Source organism: Myotis myotis, unplaced genomic scaffold, assembly GCF_014108235.1.
Source record: "Myotis myotis isolate mMyoMyo1 unplaced genomic scaffold, mMyoMyo1.p scaffold_m19_p_13, whole genome shotgun sequence".
In the NCBI taxonomy this organism is placed as follows: domain Eukaryota; kingdom Metazoa; phylum Chordata; class Mammalia; order Chiroptera; family Vespertilionidae; genus Myotis; species Myotis myotis.
The window spans coordinates 20844569-20861306 of NW_023416317.1; positions in this window are offsets into that span (position 1 = coordinate 20844569).

Here is a 16738-nt window from a genome sequence, read left to right on the forward strand (position 1 = left end):
ATCAAAATGAATACAGTTTACCTGTCAGTGGAGATGAGATACTTTGGGAAACAGTTAAGAGGTTTACTAAATCTATTAGATAGAAGTTGACCATAAAGGTTTGGGGGAAAACCTGAAAATATGCAGCAAAGAAGGAAGTGTGCAGAATGATTGGGAGGGATTTTTCTAGTATTTTTTAAAAAATACACCATCAGGAATTTCTAGTGATTATTCTCTGAAACTAAGCTTACGCACAGCCCACTTTGATGTCCTAATGTCTCATTTCCTAATGACACTGAGTAGATGAATTTCTGAAAAGCTCCTTTATAGATCAAACACATTGGGGGCATGTGACACCAAAAGACAGATCTGGCAGGAAATAGGCCTGTATCCACGGCAACCAGAGTAATCAACCGCACATTTTCTGAGTTGGGAATAAGAAAGAATCAAAACAGTACTAAGGTGGTGGGGGGCAGTATTCTTTCCTAGCTCTCTATGGGGTGAGTGATGATGGAAAAGAGTAGGTTTTGATGGATCTGTGTTAGGTGAGAGAGTCCAAAGTAGTGTAACAAAGCTAATGTAGGATTTTAGCACATTAGGCAGCCCACACTCCCCACCTCTAAAAGGCACAGTCACATTTGATGTGTCTTTTCAAACAAGAGGAGAATGTTCAAATTGTAAAGCCTCAATGCAATTAAGAGAAGAATAATTCTTGGCAAAGGTGATGCTCTGTTGAAACCAGAGAGAACCCATTCCTTTACACACACACATACACACACACCCCTTTAGGCACCTACGGCAATGGGACAATCCATCCAATCAGGATGGTGGCTGCCTATATGGGAAAATGACCAGAAGTTGACCAGCAAGCCAAAGAGAACTTTCTAGAGAGAATACAAGCCCTCTGTGTAAGTATTTAGAAGCCTGGCACCCTCCCCTGGCATTCTCCTCTAGACCATCAGAGCATGCTCTCTCCTTCCCCAACATCAATGTCCCCTGCAACATGGAACCCTATGCACATAGGACTCTATACAAGCCAACAGCTGTGGCTTTCAAACATTACCATGCATAAGAATCACTGAGGAAGTCTCATATATTTAGACCCTTGAGTTTCAACCCCAGTGGCTCTAATTCAGTAGGTCCGAGGTAGAATCTAAGAATCTGCATTTTCACTGCAGGGAATTCTTGAACCTCAATCTGACAAACACTGGCTTAAGGAAACCATTCTTCCTTCTTGGAAAGATGCCCACTTGGGAAGTCCAGATAATATGAGGCAGAATCTACTCCCAGTGTTGGAAGGTATAGAAGAAGGAAGACAAACATTTGCTTTCATCAACAAAATACAATTAATATATGGAATAAGGGTTACATTTTCAGTCATGACATTTGCATCACCTCCAGCTTATCCTGGAAAAACTGGACATCTCCTAGAATGAATTATTGTGAATGTCCATGAGAGGTCTTTGGTCTGATGAAATGGTGAGGGAGATGAATGGGATTTGGAGAATCATATTGGTCTTCAGAATGCCATTCTCAGTAGAAAGTGTTCACACATACAGTGGCCAAGTGGACTGTTTTCCTTTACAATTCCTAATAGAATGAAATTATCTTTGGAGATGGGGCTGAATTCTAAACTAAGCATCTTGCGATGCTCATGGCATGACCATCTGAGATAAAGAGAATATCATAATACTTAGAAGATGAGATACTGTTTTCACTTCATTACCAATCATACAGAATGGTCTTTGTATAAATCTAACCTTCTCATTATTTGATTTCTACTTTAATTGCTTTAAGGAAACCTGTGACTATCTAACCTGTTTCTAGAGGAAAAATATTAAATAATGTTATATGACTTTTACACCTCTAAAGCAGACAGGTATGCAGCACTTAAATTATTGAAAGTCAGTAAGATTTTAGCTCACATGTTCATATTTCTAAATACTCTACGATAGTTGGTTATTTGGCTGAATTTTATGGCAAAATATGAATATCCACCCTTCAAAACAGTAATCAGTGATGTTACACCTGACTTTTCCGTATGACAGACTTGACTCTCTGACTTCTGGAGCTCTGTGAAGAGACAGAGAAATACACAAGGTCCCTTTAAAATACTGTGAGTTCTTTAAACACAACAGATTATTCCCCTCTCTCTCTCTCTGTCTTTGCTGAGTTCATTATTGCTGCCCTCTGCTCCGGGCAGTGTTATTCTGAGTGTCTTAGACTTTGAACTTCTAGAAAATTAAAATTGGACCTTAGCCTAGCATTCTACCTTAAAAGGCTCAAAAGAAATATGCCCTAATGATCACAATGCTCCAGACTGGCTTCCATTCATTCCACAGCTCTGACCTACACAAGTAAGTCTGCCCCTCCAGCCGGGGACTTGAGGACAAATAAATATCAACCATCCACTTCAACATCAGTGAAATGTCTCACTTTGCTGTCTTCTGCTGCTTCCTAGGTTTAACCATAAAGGTGGCCTGATCTCGCTAGTTCATTTACAAGGCTTACTACCTACCGATAGACTTGCTGACATTTTCCAAAGTGCATTTATACTTCTTTTTTTTTTTTTTTTAATATATTTTATTGATTTTTTACAGAGAGGAAGGGAGAGAGATAGAGAGTTAGAAACATCAATGAGAGAGAAACATCGATCAGCTGCCTCCTGCACATCTACTGGGATATGCCCGCAACCCAGGTACATGCCCTTGACCGGAATCGAACCTGGGACCTTTCATTCCGCAGGCCGATGCTCTATCCACTGAGCCAAACCGGTTTCGGCCATTTATACTTCTTTTTCACTTACTCTAAAGTATTACGCTAAGAGAGCTAGAAAAGGAAACATTAATTATAATGGAATAGGGGAAACAGAGCAAATGGCATACCTTGTATAAGCTAGCAATGGTAGAACCAGGTCTAGAACTCAGGACTCTTGGCCCCCTACAAGCCGTGGCCAAGTCTTATTCTCCCACTAGATTGTGTTCGGTTATGGAAGTTCCTTGTCCCCAAGACATTAGTAGGCATTTATTGAGCATCTACTATGTAGCAGACACTTATTTAGCTGTGCAGGTCAAGATCTCTTCAAGTTTTCAACTTCCCCTGTTTGAGAGGGCCACGGTCTCCTCATCTGTATATACAGAGGGTGGGTTTTCTCTCTGGTTTCTTTCTAGCTGGGACCAACCCTACAGTTTGTTTTTAATATACATCAAGATGGAGGAAGACACAAGTTACTCAGGCCATAATCACAGGTTTACCTAACTGACTCCCATTTTTATTTTTCAGAAAATAAAAGACCCAGCATCCCGCCTGTTCCTGGTGGGTTAACAACTTCTGCATCATGTGAAACACGGAATTGCCTAAAGATATGTCATAATGAAGGCTGTAATCACCACAGGGTGCATGCTTGTACTGACCACTGGTCATGCCGCTGCCTTGAAATCATTTCTTTCTCTTAGCCACCATGTTGCTACCCAGTCTGTACTTGTTCTATTACATAAATCAGTACTCTCAATAGGGGAAAGATCAGATGCCATTAATTGCAATTATCCTCTGAGACAACCTCCTAACAAAAAAGGAAGAAAAAAATCCAACATAAAATCAGCTATAGTCTAGTCTCTATCTGGTCCTCATCTTTAAATCATTTCAAGAAGAAATTGTTCTGACATACTGCAATTCTGATGTCACATCCATTCACATATAACAGGGAAAATGAAAGCATTTTTTTTAATAATTGCCAAAAAATCAAATCCTTCCCCCTCGATATGTGCTGCAATGTAGTTTTGGATTCAGAGGGTCTAGCTTGTATTTCTTAGAAGGTTTGATACCAATGTCGTTGAACATCCTTTACTTTGCCCACTGCTCTTATGGTTTCCCTCTCAACAGATCCTCACCACAACCCAAGGAGTGAACTGGGACAAGTTGCAGATGAGGAAGGTTCAGTATTTACATAGGACCATCATGAATGGTCTGAGGTCTAATGTCACAGAGAGAGAGAAATTAGACTCCTACCTCTGTGGTTCAGGGGTCTTTACCTTCAGCAGCACCCTGGTTTTACCTAGTGTAGGGCGGGTGTGACACAGCTCAGCCTGGGGCTCTGACTCAGTGTTCTTCCTCGGTGACCACTCCTACCTTTCCTCTCTCCTGGGGTCCCCCATCAGCCACTGGTTCATGCCATGCAGCTGGGCCATTGGCAAGATCTGAGTAAGATGTTAGGAGCCTCAGCTATGCCAAGGTTATCATACACACTTTAACTTAACCAATGACGATCCAAATACTCAGCCAGAAAAGGGCATGACAGCACCCAAGACCATCCTTGCTTCTCCTAGAGAGGCTACTTGAATGCTTTCTTTTGCCAATTAAAACTTTTCCATTGAAATTTTGAGGTGTCACCCGGCTTTGTAGATAACCTAAACACGCATCCTTGGGGGTCTCAAGAGGGGCCACTGGGAAGTTGGGTGGTAAAGAACGCGCGCGCGCGCACACACACACACACACACCCATCCCCAGTGCCCACAGCAGGGCCTCTGCCAAACCCCAGTTCCCCGCAGGGCGTGTTGTCAGGTCTCTGAGGAAAGCGTCCAGGAATAAAGGCCTAATAAACTACCTGCTTCCCTCAGGGGCCCGGCTGTCACTTCGGTTTCCTGCCACCAAGGCAAGAAGCCTGGGCTGTCTTCTAACCCAGTCAGAATCATTTAGCTCCTGAATAATCCTGTCCCAGCCAGTGACACGCTCTACTAGAATCACTCAAAGTTAATATAGGTAGAAGTTTAAGAACCTGATGGGATCCAAACATAGCTCCTTTGCTGGGGATGGCGGTGATGGCGGTGGTGGCAAAGAGAGGAGTCATGGGCCCAATAACTTGATAATAAATACACCCCTCAAATTGCCTGCGGGAGGGTGAAATTCACATTGTGTCCATTAACTCAGGAATGAGTTCCTGCCATTGGCAAGTGAGTGCTAACCGGGACAGTTTGCATTTCCAAGCGAGGTGTGTGGAGCCAGAAACAGGGTTTAAATTCCATATCAAACTTCACATAGGCAGCTGTGTACTACCCTGTCCCAAGTCTTCCATTAGACACTTAGCTAGGAACCCATGTCCCTGGCAGTCCCTGTGAGGTGGAGGAGGGGAGGCGGAGTAACAGATCACCTGTGGTGCCCAGTGCTCCCGGCTCGGATTGGCTCATCTAGACATGCAAACCATACGTGTGTTTCGGGTGTCAGCCAGCCATAACGGCCCAGTTATGTTTAAATTCAAAGTACATACTTTAACAGAAATTATTCATGGTTTACAATGGAAGAAAGCCAGGGTGACAGCTCACTGCTTTCTTTGTAAATAAGCAAATATAAATGAGATCCACTGCATATTTTAAGCAGCAATGGTGTCAGCACTGAAACAATACTTTACCCTCAGTTATGCTTCATCAGAAACCAATAGCACGGGGAGTGAGTCATTAGCCTCTAACCCTTGAAAAGAGCTGATTGTGTGATATTGATTCCAAAGACCTACCTGTGTTAAAGCCCAGAGCTGCCGTCTGAAGCCACCAGAAGGCCCGCCTTGCCAGAAAGAACTGTCCCCGCAGGCTTCGTGTCAGCTGCCTCCGTGGACTGACCGGGCACCTGTTGGAATGCAAGGATTTTACACTTTAGAACAGGGAAGAAGTGCTTATAACCTCATTGCATAGTGGTCAAGGGTGAGGTCTTGTGACTTTGGAAAGAAAGGAGAGCGTTTGGGATGCTGCCTGACTCCCGGTGCACACCTGTGCCCACACTTTTCCCAGCTCGACTCCTCCCACCTCCTTCTCTCAGCCCTCCCCCAACATGTGCACGTCTGCAGGCTCAACCACCCTGGGTTCTGGGCTTAATCCCAGAAAGGAGGAAAGAGGTGGCCAACCTCACGCTCTGAAAGGTAGCCCTTCCTCCGCTGCCCTCTTCACTCGGAGTGCACGGTGAACTGAGAGCGCCAGAGAGATGGAAAGGGCCTGGGCCCCTGAAAAGCCAAGTAGACAAGAACGTCCACTTCCTTGTACTTGTGGACGAAAAAGGGCCACGTGCTCACCTGACTAACTCAGGGAAAGCCTGTGTGGCAGCCTTGCAAACTCAAGAGACCCAAAGTATCCACAAAGGATGGTCTGAAATTAAAAACCTTTCAATAAAAAGCCGTTTATAGCGGGTAGTCATGTCCTAGGCCAGTATCTTCCCTGACAAAGGTCCATTTCCATCTTTACTGAGCCTCTTGTCTTTTTGCATCTAAGATAACATACCTGTGAAATGTCAAGGTAACTTATAACTTCCCTTTTTCCGGACCCCTCAGGGCACAACCAAATGCACCTAGGTGCCAGGACAGAGACCACAAATTCTTTCATTGTTATTCTTATCTTGTTAATTGTTAACTGTTGACTACCCCTGTACCGCCTCCCTAATCTATCACCAATGGATTTCAGGTAACCCACTTACATCTCCTCCTTTGATTGTAATGTATGAAACAAGGTAAAAAACCATCATTCTCTAAAGCAGTGGTTCTCAACCCTCCTATTGCCGCGACCCTTTAATACAGTTCCTCATGTTGTGGTGACCCCCAACCATACAATTATTTTCGTTGCTACTTCATAACTGTAATTTTGCTACTGTTATGAATCATATTGTAAATATCTGATATGCAGGATATATTTTCATTGTTACAAATTGAACATAATTAAAGCATAGTGATTAATCACAAAAACAATATGTAATTATATATGTGATTTCCGATGGTCTTAGGCGACCCTTGTGAAAGGGTCGTCGTAAGACGCCCAAAGGGGTCGCGACCCACAGGTTGAGAACCACTGCTCTAGAGCATTAGATAGTTGAGACTCTGCTTCCCAGCAACTGTTGGCAGTTTGGCTCAATAAACTCACAAAACATACTGAAATTTACCTGCACACAAAGCAAACCGGTCCTGTGATAATTGGCTGAGATGGGGCATTTATTAGTCGCTAACAAAGTATAAAATATTCTACCCTTCTTTCCCCTGGACCCCCACCAGACACCATCATTTAGCCAGCAGGACATGTGTGCTGTCATTTCAAATGCCAATCCTACCCTTTAAACTCTTCCTCAATCATTAGTCTTCCTTTTATTTAGGGCAGCTCTCGACCGCCCATTGACATATGGGCTGTGCCTTCCCTGTGTGACTAGGTTAGTAAGAAATGAAATGAATCAAAGCTCCTGGCTGGGCCCCAGCAAAGGCTGCAAGTACAGCCAGTCTTAATGGAGGGAGCAATTTACTGAGTCTCTAAATTAAAATATTCTATTTGGGACACATGACATCCTAGGCTTGCCTGACCTCTCTCTGCAGCTCAGAGGTGGTGACATCAGAATGCAGCAGGCGGGGGTGAGTGCATCTGTTCTGTGATGAAGGTCCTCCCTCGCCCTCCAGGGAACGGTGCCAAAGCTTTGACTTGAGACATGGGGCAGATAAAATGTTAATTGCAATCATGTAGGAGGAGGTACAAGGTAAGAGCCGCTCTGCTCACCTTGCTCAGTGGGATTTCAAGAAGGCAGCGTCTGGGTTGATGGCTCTATTAGCATTCTGTCTGTGCCTCCCAAGTCTGTAATGTTTGCAGATCTCTCTCCCCAAACACAGGGTTAAGGAGAAGAGAAAAAGGTGCTCTGTAGATAAATAACAATGGGGCTCACAGATTGTTATTATGGGATTGGAGGGTGTTATACATTCAGACTCACTATTATGCTTTCCACATTAAGCCTGATTGGGCTGAAGGCTTATTACCTAATTCTATGGAGCACAGAGCACCAAAAGGCATATGTTCTCTTAAAATATGTTCCCTACAAAAATGTCCATACAAATCACCCAAAAGTGTCTGGGTGATTTGTGAGCATTTTGCCCCTTAGTGCACCAACAGGTTTTGAGGAATTGGCAGGTGCCAGCCTGAAAGGCAGCTCTCCCAGCCCGTTCACCGGGGGGAGAATCCAGCCAGGTCTTCTGACAACCGTCCCCTGGCTCTTCCCATACCCGCCCAGTACCACTTCCTGTCCATAAAACAAGATGTCGAATACATATGGCATTTGAGGAGACACTATCTCCACTATGTCACATCTAGCTAATCAATCTCAACACTGCTTCTTAACCAAGGTCTCTGACAGCCACTAAGTGGCCAAGGTTAATGAAAGAGATGAAACCATTGTTCATTCACATACTAGATGCTGTATTGATTTTTCTGCTGAAAACTCCCTGAAGTTACCCCACCAGCGCCCTGTGGATCTCCTGCCAGATCCACAGGCTCTCCTTTCCTCCTCGTCAGCTCAGGAAGTAAGCTGATCTGGGCTCAATCCACCTCACTAGCTATTGGTCCTAGGAGATGTCACCTGACCTTCCCAATCCTCTGTTGTGTTATGTATAAATATGGGAGATAATGAAATCTTCCTCACAGTGTGATTGGGAGGATTAAATAGATAACATGAAAATGGTGATGCCTGGCATATAGTAGATGCTCAGTAAACATGGATTCCTTTTACTTCCCAGCATGAAAACCATCAAGACACCACTCAGGGACAAAGAGAATTCGCTCTTAGTTTTAATTTTATTTTATTCCCCCATCATGTTATATCTATCTATTGCATAAGGAATATAGACTTCATGACATATTCCACAGTTAGAAACATGATTAACAGTAGTGGTAAAACTAGAGAAGCATATATGCAAACATATTTTTCAAAATATTGATTTTTGTTCCCAACAATGTTGGCAGAGGAAGTTGGTATAAACTAAAGGGTTATCATACATTGCTAAAATTATGTCAAAAGCTCCAGCATTTTTTATAGAAATGAAGAAGCAAGGATAGAGGGGCTGGAATCTTTGGCATGTCTTAGTTTCCAGATGCTGCCCTGGGGCCAGGGGGTGGAGGGTGGGAGCTGAGAGATAAAGAAGATAAGCCTGTTGTTTTCCTAGAACAATAGCTGGACCTTAGAGCCTGCAGAAGTGACACGAAGTGAAGTAGGCTCTCAAAGCCCAGCTGTGAAATGAGAAGAGAAGCAGCAAGCTCACAGGCCTGGCTCTCCTAGGGGTTTAACACAGCAAGGTTGGAATCCTTGAACAGATGATGTCGGAGCCTTCAACCAAGGAGAACTTCCCAGCACCAAGGAGGGTGGAGTGAGCCTGCCCGGTTAAGACGTGAGCATTGCCATCTGAGAGGCATGCTGAGGAATGAGCGCTGAGGGCCACTTCAGCGACTCCCCATAGCCTCTGAGATCAATTCCACACACAGAAGGGCGACCTGCAGGCCCCGATGGCCTGCTTCCTCCACTTGCTTAGGTGTCATCTCTTACCCCGCTGCCTCCTACAGCGGCTCCACGCTGCTTGGAACTCCAAGCCCCCCATGAAGCTCCTCTCCTGGAGCCTCTGCCGTGCCTGCCCTCCATCTGGAAGATCCTTCCTCTGTCCTTCCCTTCCTCCCACCAACCTCCTGCAACTCTCCTGCTTGACCCCTTGTCTGTAAAACTCTGTAACCCCACAGAGTTTCCCACGAGCCCCATCATTTACTGAGCATTAGCTCTGTCCCTGCGCTTCTGTCCTGCTTTTTGACTCCACCTCTGAATCCGTCTTCCAGTCTGGACTACACGTGACAAGAGGATGGGGACCACTCCTCTGCCTTTCCATGTTGTAGCTGCAGAGCCTAGTGCTGTGCGTGCTGCAGGGCAGGGTAGAAAAGGCTACTGATGAATGAATCAATGAGTGAGGAATGAATGACTAATGTGTGTATGCCTCAGACATGGAAAGTGGAGAAGGGGGGAAACCATTACTCACAGACCATCTAATATTCACTCCAGCCAGACCCCCCACAGATAGGGAAACGCCCAGGTGACTATACTGTATGTGGTAAACCCTTAAGACTGGGGTTCCAGGGGACTGGGATTCCAGGGCCATCACACGAGTCCTCCCACCACACACAGGGGCAATTGGTCTATCTGGGCCTGAGTATGATCCAGTTTCTTTCCCCAGATGTGGTCTTAAAGTCACATTTCTTTTTTTGAATCTCCAGGTATGGAACGACCCCAGTGCTCGTCAAACCCTAATCACATTTGACTGCCTGTCACTTCACTCAGCAGTATCGGTGGGACCCTGCCCACCCCAGCCTCAGCTCCCCATCAGACCTGACAAGGCCGCGCTGACAAGAAGTGACACGACACACGCTAGCATGCGCACACCACCCGCTCTTGGCGAGGCACGAGATTTAGCTAAGAAGCAGGTTAGGAGAAAAGGAAGATTGTTTCCCAGAACTGGTGGTTGGAATGAAAGTGTTGGTGCAAGCTGCTCTCCAAACAGTCCTCAGTGAGTTAAGTGTTTCTCTTGAGTCAGTTGAAGCCACTGCTCTTTGGTCCCTGACATAACAAATACTATGGGACAAACAGCCAGTTCACATGACAGCCTTGCTTTCCAGGGGACCAGCTGACCAGTTGCTCCCACCGCACAGGAGTCAGTATGGGAGCTAGAGGAGATAGGAGGATGTCTATGTTGTGGCTTCTCAAAAGCTTTGTCTATGCAGCCTATTAGCCACATGCATATTTTCTCCCAAGAATACATGGAACAAATGTTTGCAAAACACTGTGTTAGGCATTGGAGGCACAGTGTAGTCAGCAGGTAGAAGGGAAGTCAGGACTGGGAAGGAAAATTGACACCTAACGCTGAAGCTGATGGGATTCTCATACAAATCCTTCCTTTACAATTTTTCAGTAGTGATCCCATTAATTCCGTGTTTCCAACCTGGGCTCCTGCCATTTGTGATAGGATGTTCCAGGTGGATGCTTTGCCTTTCCTGAGGGGCGAAATAGAAGTAGCTCTTAGATACAAGCAGAGATCTTTAAAATGCATCAAGAATTGGTTCATTCACTAATGGAAGTTACATCGTCTACAGTAACACTGATCTAGAATATTCTGATAAGAAAACTAGGAAAAACAGAAAAGGAATGAAGGACCTCCAGGAGCTTCAGAGAATTCACAGTAACAAAAAGTGTTGGAAAGTTAAATGAATAATTAATATATAATAAAATTAATAGCCAATTGACATTTCATCTTAACACCTGCTACCAGACTTCACCTTGGGGAGAGAATTAAAATTATTGGAGGAATGATTTATAAAGATCTGAGTAGGTGGTGGTACAGGATGTCTGAGAAGGGCAAAAGCAGAGGAAAGAACTAATTTTTCTCCCAAGGGCAGGAGAAATGAGTGAGAAGAAGAGAAAATGGGGAGTAGGAGCTGTGAGACTAAGCACAACTTGGAAAGTATTCCATAACTTTCATAAGATTCTGAAAAGGTTTTCTTTGTGTGAAAGATATTATGACTATGGGAAGAGCATCAGAAAAGGTCTGGATTTTTCTAGAGAAGATAACTAGAGCATTATTATTACAGTAGCTAGGGCTTACTCACAGGCATGCAGAGGCCCTTAAGATGTAAGTCACTGGCCTAATTATATATGGGACAGGACACACCTAGCTGATACATCATAAAACTATACCCAGTCTCTAATGATTGGTAAAGCTGGCCTTAGTAGATACCTATGGTCATTTTTTTTTATTAAAAATATATTTTATTGATTTTTTACAGAGAAGAAGGGAGAGGGATAGAGAGTTAGAAACATCGATGAGAGAGAAACATCGATTAGCTGCCTCCTGCACGCCCCCCACTGGGGATGTGCCCGCAACCAAGGTACATGCCCTTGACCGGAATCGAACCTGGGACCCTTGAGTCCGCAGGCTGACGCTCTATCCACTGAGTCAAACCAGTTCGGCAGATACCTATGGTCATTTGATAAGAGTTTGTGGTGACCAACCTCCAAGATGGTGGCCAATGATCCTTGCTTTCAGGTTTTCACACCTTTTGTACTCTCCTTCCACATGGAATCAGGGATGGTCTGTGTGACAAATAGAACAAAGAAGTAATGATGTGTAGCTACTGAAGTGAGAGATCATAAAAAGCATTGTGGCCTCTCTGCCTTAGTCTCTTGCATTGCTCTCCCTGCTAGCCACCATGTCAAGAGGGCACTCAACAAAAATGCCCTTTAAAAAGACCCACATGGAGAGGAAGAGAGGCCTCCCACAAACACCAGCACCAACTCATCATTGATGTGAGCGGGCCAAACTGGAGCTGGATCCTCCAACCCCAGTCAAACCTTCAGATGCCTGCCATCTACCTGCAACCTCATGAGATACCTGAGCCAGAATTTCACAGCCAGCTGCTCCATGACACCTGCCCCACATATGTTGTAAGAGATAATAAATTGCTATTCTTTAAGCCACTGAATGTTAGATTAATTTGTAATCCAGTATTCAGCAAGTTAACCAATATGCAGAGTTGGTACTCAATTATCAACTATAACTACAATATTATGACTAACATTGATATTCAGCCCAATATAAACAAAAGGTAGTTTTGTTTAAAATAATGGAGAGGCTCTGGTAATAATAAATAATAATAGTGCCATACTTTATAAACACACAATAGTATACTTTTACCATTGGCTGGTAAGGATGTTGATTTCCTTCTAGTTACTGAGGGAAATTGCAATGCTTACATTTGCTCTTGATATATTGATGTAACAAGCATAATATAGACCCCTGTAATGCTGGGGGGAAAAACACCACCTCCCTACAAAAAAGTCCTTTTCGCATTGCTTGTCTTGACAATAATCAAGGCAAAAGCTTATGCTAATCTTCAGCTGGATGTAGAAACAGGAGAAACTGAAATCTGGCAATACCTTTAGCGACATAATGATGAAAAACATCAAATCAGTATTAATACTCTTGATGGGTTTGCTTAAGTAATGAATTTAAATGTATTCACTGCACACCTTGCATAATGCGATATTCTCTACGATAAAAAAATTACTAAGCATGAAAATCTACAATGTATTTATTCCTGAAAAGAATAAATATTGTGGCCTCATAAGAACAATTGCGTAATCTCAATATTTTCCCCTCAAATCTAAAGCAATTAAAGACGAACCACCCAAGAAGAAATATAAATAATTACAAAATGAAAACAATTGAGGAGAAACTCACAAACAAATGATGGATTGTGTAAAGTAGATCATTAAAGTCTGGTAATTTCCAAGGTCTTGCTGAGCAGATATACAATTACAACACGAAGGTTTACAGATCCTTTGCAGTACTCCACTAATGAGAAACAGGGCGTCACCTGGGATATTCCTAGAAGTAAACTATATCTGGGTTTCAATGAGAAGTCCAAGAAAGAAATTTAGGTGATGGCCAAGCTGACGGTCTAAAAGTCTAATAGACATGATCTATAGCAACCAAATAGGGTAAATTAAACTCGTTTAGGCAATACCAATAAGACTGGCAGCAATATATGGTGAGATTTATCAAACACAATGATAGTAACCATTCACAGCTTGCCTCTATCCTGACTCTTTGCAATGTGACTGAAGCTCCACCCGCCATGAAAAGTAGAGTCAACTACCCCCTTTCATAGATCTGGACTGGCCTCATGATGCTTTGCTCAATAGAATGCAGCGAAAGAGACAGGGTACCAGTTTTGAGCCTCCATCTCAGGAGGCCTTGTATGCGTTCACTCTTTCTCTTGGCACTCTCTCCAGCCACCGTGGGGAAAAAGGGTACAGGCAACTCTGCTGGAGAATGTGGGACCATGGGGATGAAGAGCCATCTCGGAAACTGGCCACAGATATGTGAGTGAGCAGAGCTGAGCAGAATCCAGCCCAAATGGCCAAGCCACTGAATTGTGAGCTTAATTGATGGCTATTTTAAGTCACTAACTATGCGGTAGTTTGTTACACAGCAATAGTTAACTGATATGTGCCAGGCACTGCTTTAAATACATTACACAAATCATTTGATGTAATCCTTGCTACATGCTAGGGGGCAGTATTATCCCCCGTTTTAGAGGTGAGCATCTGAGGCATGGAACAAAGGGAATTTATTGTTTAATGTCACTGGATTATCCCAAGGGGACCATCTGGATTCAGGTATAGCCAATGCTACCAGGGCTCTGCTTTAATTATTCCCATATTTTTGCTCTACTTGCCCCAACCTGGGTTTATTCTCATACAAGTGTCTCTCCATGTGAACACACGCCAGCTACCTGCAGTAAGTTTACCTAACACTTATTGCTCATAATCCAGAGGGGGAAAAACTGGCTCAAAGGAAAATCTAGGGAAGCTCTACTTGACTAGACCTAATTATGTGCCTAATTTAGGGACCAGGGGGCAGCGGAAGCCTTGGACCGCCAGGCTGGTCGGGATGACCTGGTGGGGATGGGATGGCGGGGAGCAGTTCTGTGATGGAGGAAGAAGTATTGGCAGACAGTAGCACTTTGTCTCATAGATTCACAAAGTGGATTCTAAGAGCCCTGAGGGGTGAAAGGACTGGAAACCCCTGAGCTATAACACCAAGTCCCCGTAGAAGCTGGTGTGCCTCCAGCACACAAAACCAAGAACTGTCCCTTCTGGTCACCTGGCAGCCTTCTCGTCCCACATCTCACCATGCCACCTCACCATAGCAGCTCTCCCTGCATCATTACAACATCCTGGCACTTTTATTTTTAGAGATACACCTGATGTTTGAAGAACAGCATTTTTTTTTTTTCCACAGCTACATTGGAGAGTGGATTATTTGCTTCACAAAAGGATTCTTAACTTTACAAAGGATTTCCTCTGGAATAGGGCTTTAAGTAACAACCACCCAAGTGTATTTAAACTATGATTTCTATTTGAAAGCTACTGCTTCTGAACACCTCAAATCCCCATTTACCCGAGGGGCTGGGCTAGGCAGTTTCTAAGAGTTCTTCCACCTAAAAACCACGTGAATCTATGACCAATGCCCTATAATGGCAAAAAAAAAAAAAGACCGCGATACTGAGGGTGAACATCTTGGCTTCTCCCCCTGCTCTGTCACTGCTTTGCTAGCTGTGGGATGACTTTGGGCAAAGCACCGAACCACGCTGAGCCTGGGCACCTCACCTATAGAAGGCGTGTGAGAACGTCACTCGCCTGAATTTTTGCGATTAAATGAGTTAAGATACACGAAATGCTTAGCACCTGGCGAGGCACATATTCAGCATTCTGTCTGCAGCTCCTGTGGCCAGTTTCTAGCTTATTTTGTCCGCTGCAGCCAGAGGGATCCATTCAAAATGTAAATTCCATCTTGTCAAACCTGTTCACTTAAAATCTCAGTGGTTTCCTACTGCTCCGGCAAAACCCAATTTCTTAGAATGTTTGCCAGGGCCTACATGTCTGGCCTCCCGCTGGCTGCCCAGTATCGCTACTCACTATGCTGATTCCCATCTTTATACAAACCTGCTGCTATTTTTCCCAAGTTTTTTTTTTTAAAAAAACAACAAACACTTTTTTCTCTTGATCTCCCTTCTCTGTGAGCCTCAGCCCCATTCCTCTGCTCTCCTTTGCAAGGAAACTCCTTGAAATGTCTGCCTATATTCACTTCACGCTCTTCAATTCCCATCCTTCCAACTGCCTGCTTGACATCTCCGCTGGGTATATAACAGAACTCTCATCTCAGCACGTCCAGAAATGAACTCCGGGCCCCTCCTGCCCCGCCTGCTCGCCCTGGACTCGGTCTCACATCAGTTGATGGCAACTCCAGCACTCTGCTGGCTCAGGCTGGAAATCCTGCAGAAATTTCTGACTGTTCTCACCCACCCTTCAATCCATCAGCGAATCCTAAGCCTCCCCTCAGGCAACCATGTCTGAAAGGCGACCACGTCTCTCTCCCTGCACTGCCTCCACCTGGCCCAGGCCATGACCATCTTTCATCAGAATCGCTGCAATACAGTCACTGTGGCCCTGGCTTCCACCCTTGACCCCGACCCCTTTATTTCCAGCACGGCAATAAGAGAATCCTTTTCAAATAGAAGTCAGCTCATGTCTGACTCTGCTCAAAACCTTCCAGGAGCGGCTGACTCAATCAGAGCAGGAGCCACAGCCCAACAGGGGCCTCGAAGGGCCTCCAGGATCTAACCCCACCTGGACCCTGCTGGCCCGGTCTTCTACTATCTCCCCCTCGTCCACTCTGCTCCAGCCAAGCAGGCTTCCTCCCTCCCCTAAACATGACAAGCACACTCCCACCTCTGGAACTGAGTGTTCCTTCTGCCTGAAACACTTTCCCACCAGCTACCTATGGAGCTCAATCCCTCACCTTCAGGCTGTCACTCAACCACTGACTTCTTCACCTTCCTAATGACTCTATCATCTCGATCATTCTATTCAAATGTGTGCCTTGTCTCCAGCCTGGGGATACACATGATTCTCTTTGCCTCCCTCCACCCTTTTCCGTGTCACTTATCACCTTCCAATGTCCTATATCACCTTTATTCACTATGTTTATTTTTATTGGTACCCCTGTCCCAAATATAGAAGCTCTTCAAAGACTGTCATCTTTTTTCTGTCTTGCTCGTGTATCCTAATCAACCAGAAAAATGCCTGGCATATGGCACATGCTTAATAAATACCGAAGTTGTTAACTAAGTATATGCTCTTGTCATGATGGTCTTCTTTCATTCCTTCGAAATTTGAGGGTGTAGCTCATTCACTTCCTCAGAAAGCCTTCCCTCATCTTGCTGATCACTTCCCTAGTTATGGACCCAGTGCCTCTCTCCTTCATAGAATTTTTGAGAGATTCAATTTTACATGTGCTTCATTCCTGATACACAAGCAGCTATTTTTGGCTGGGACTTCAGAAGTTTCAGAATGAAGAAACATGAGCCAGCTACTTTTGTAT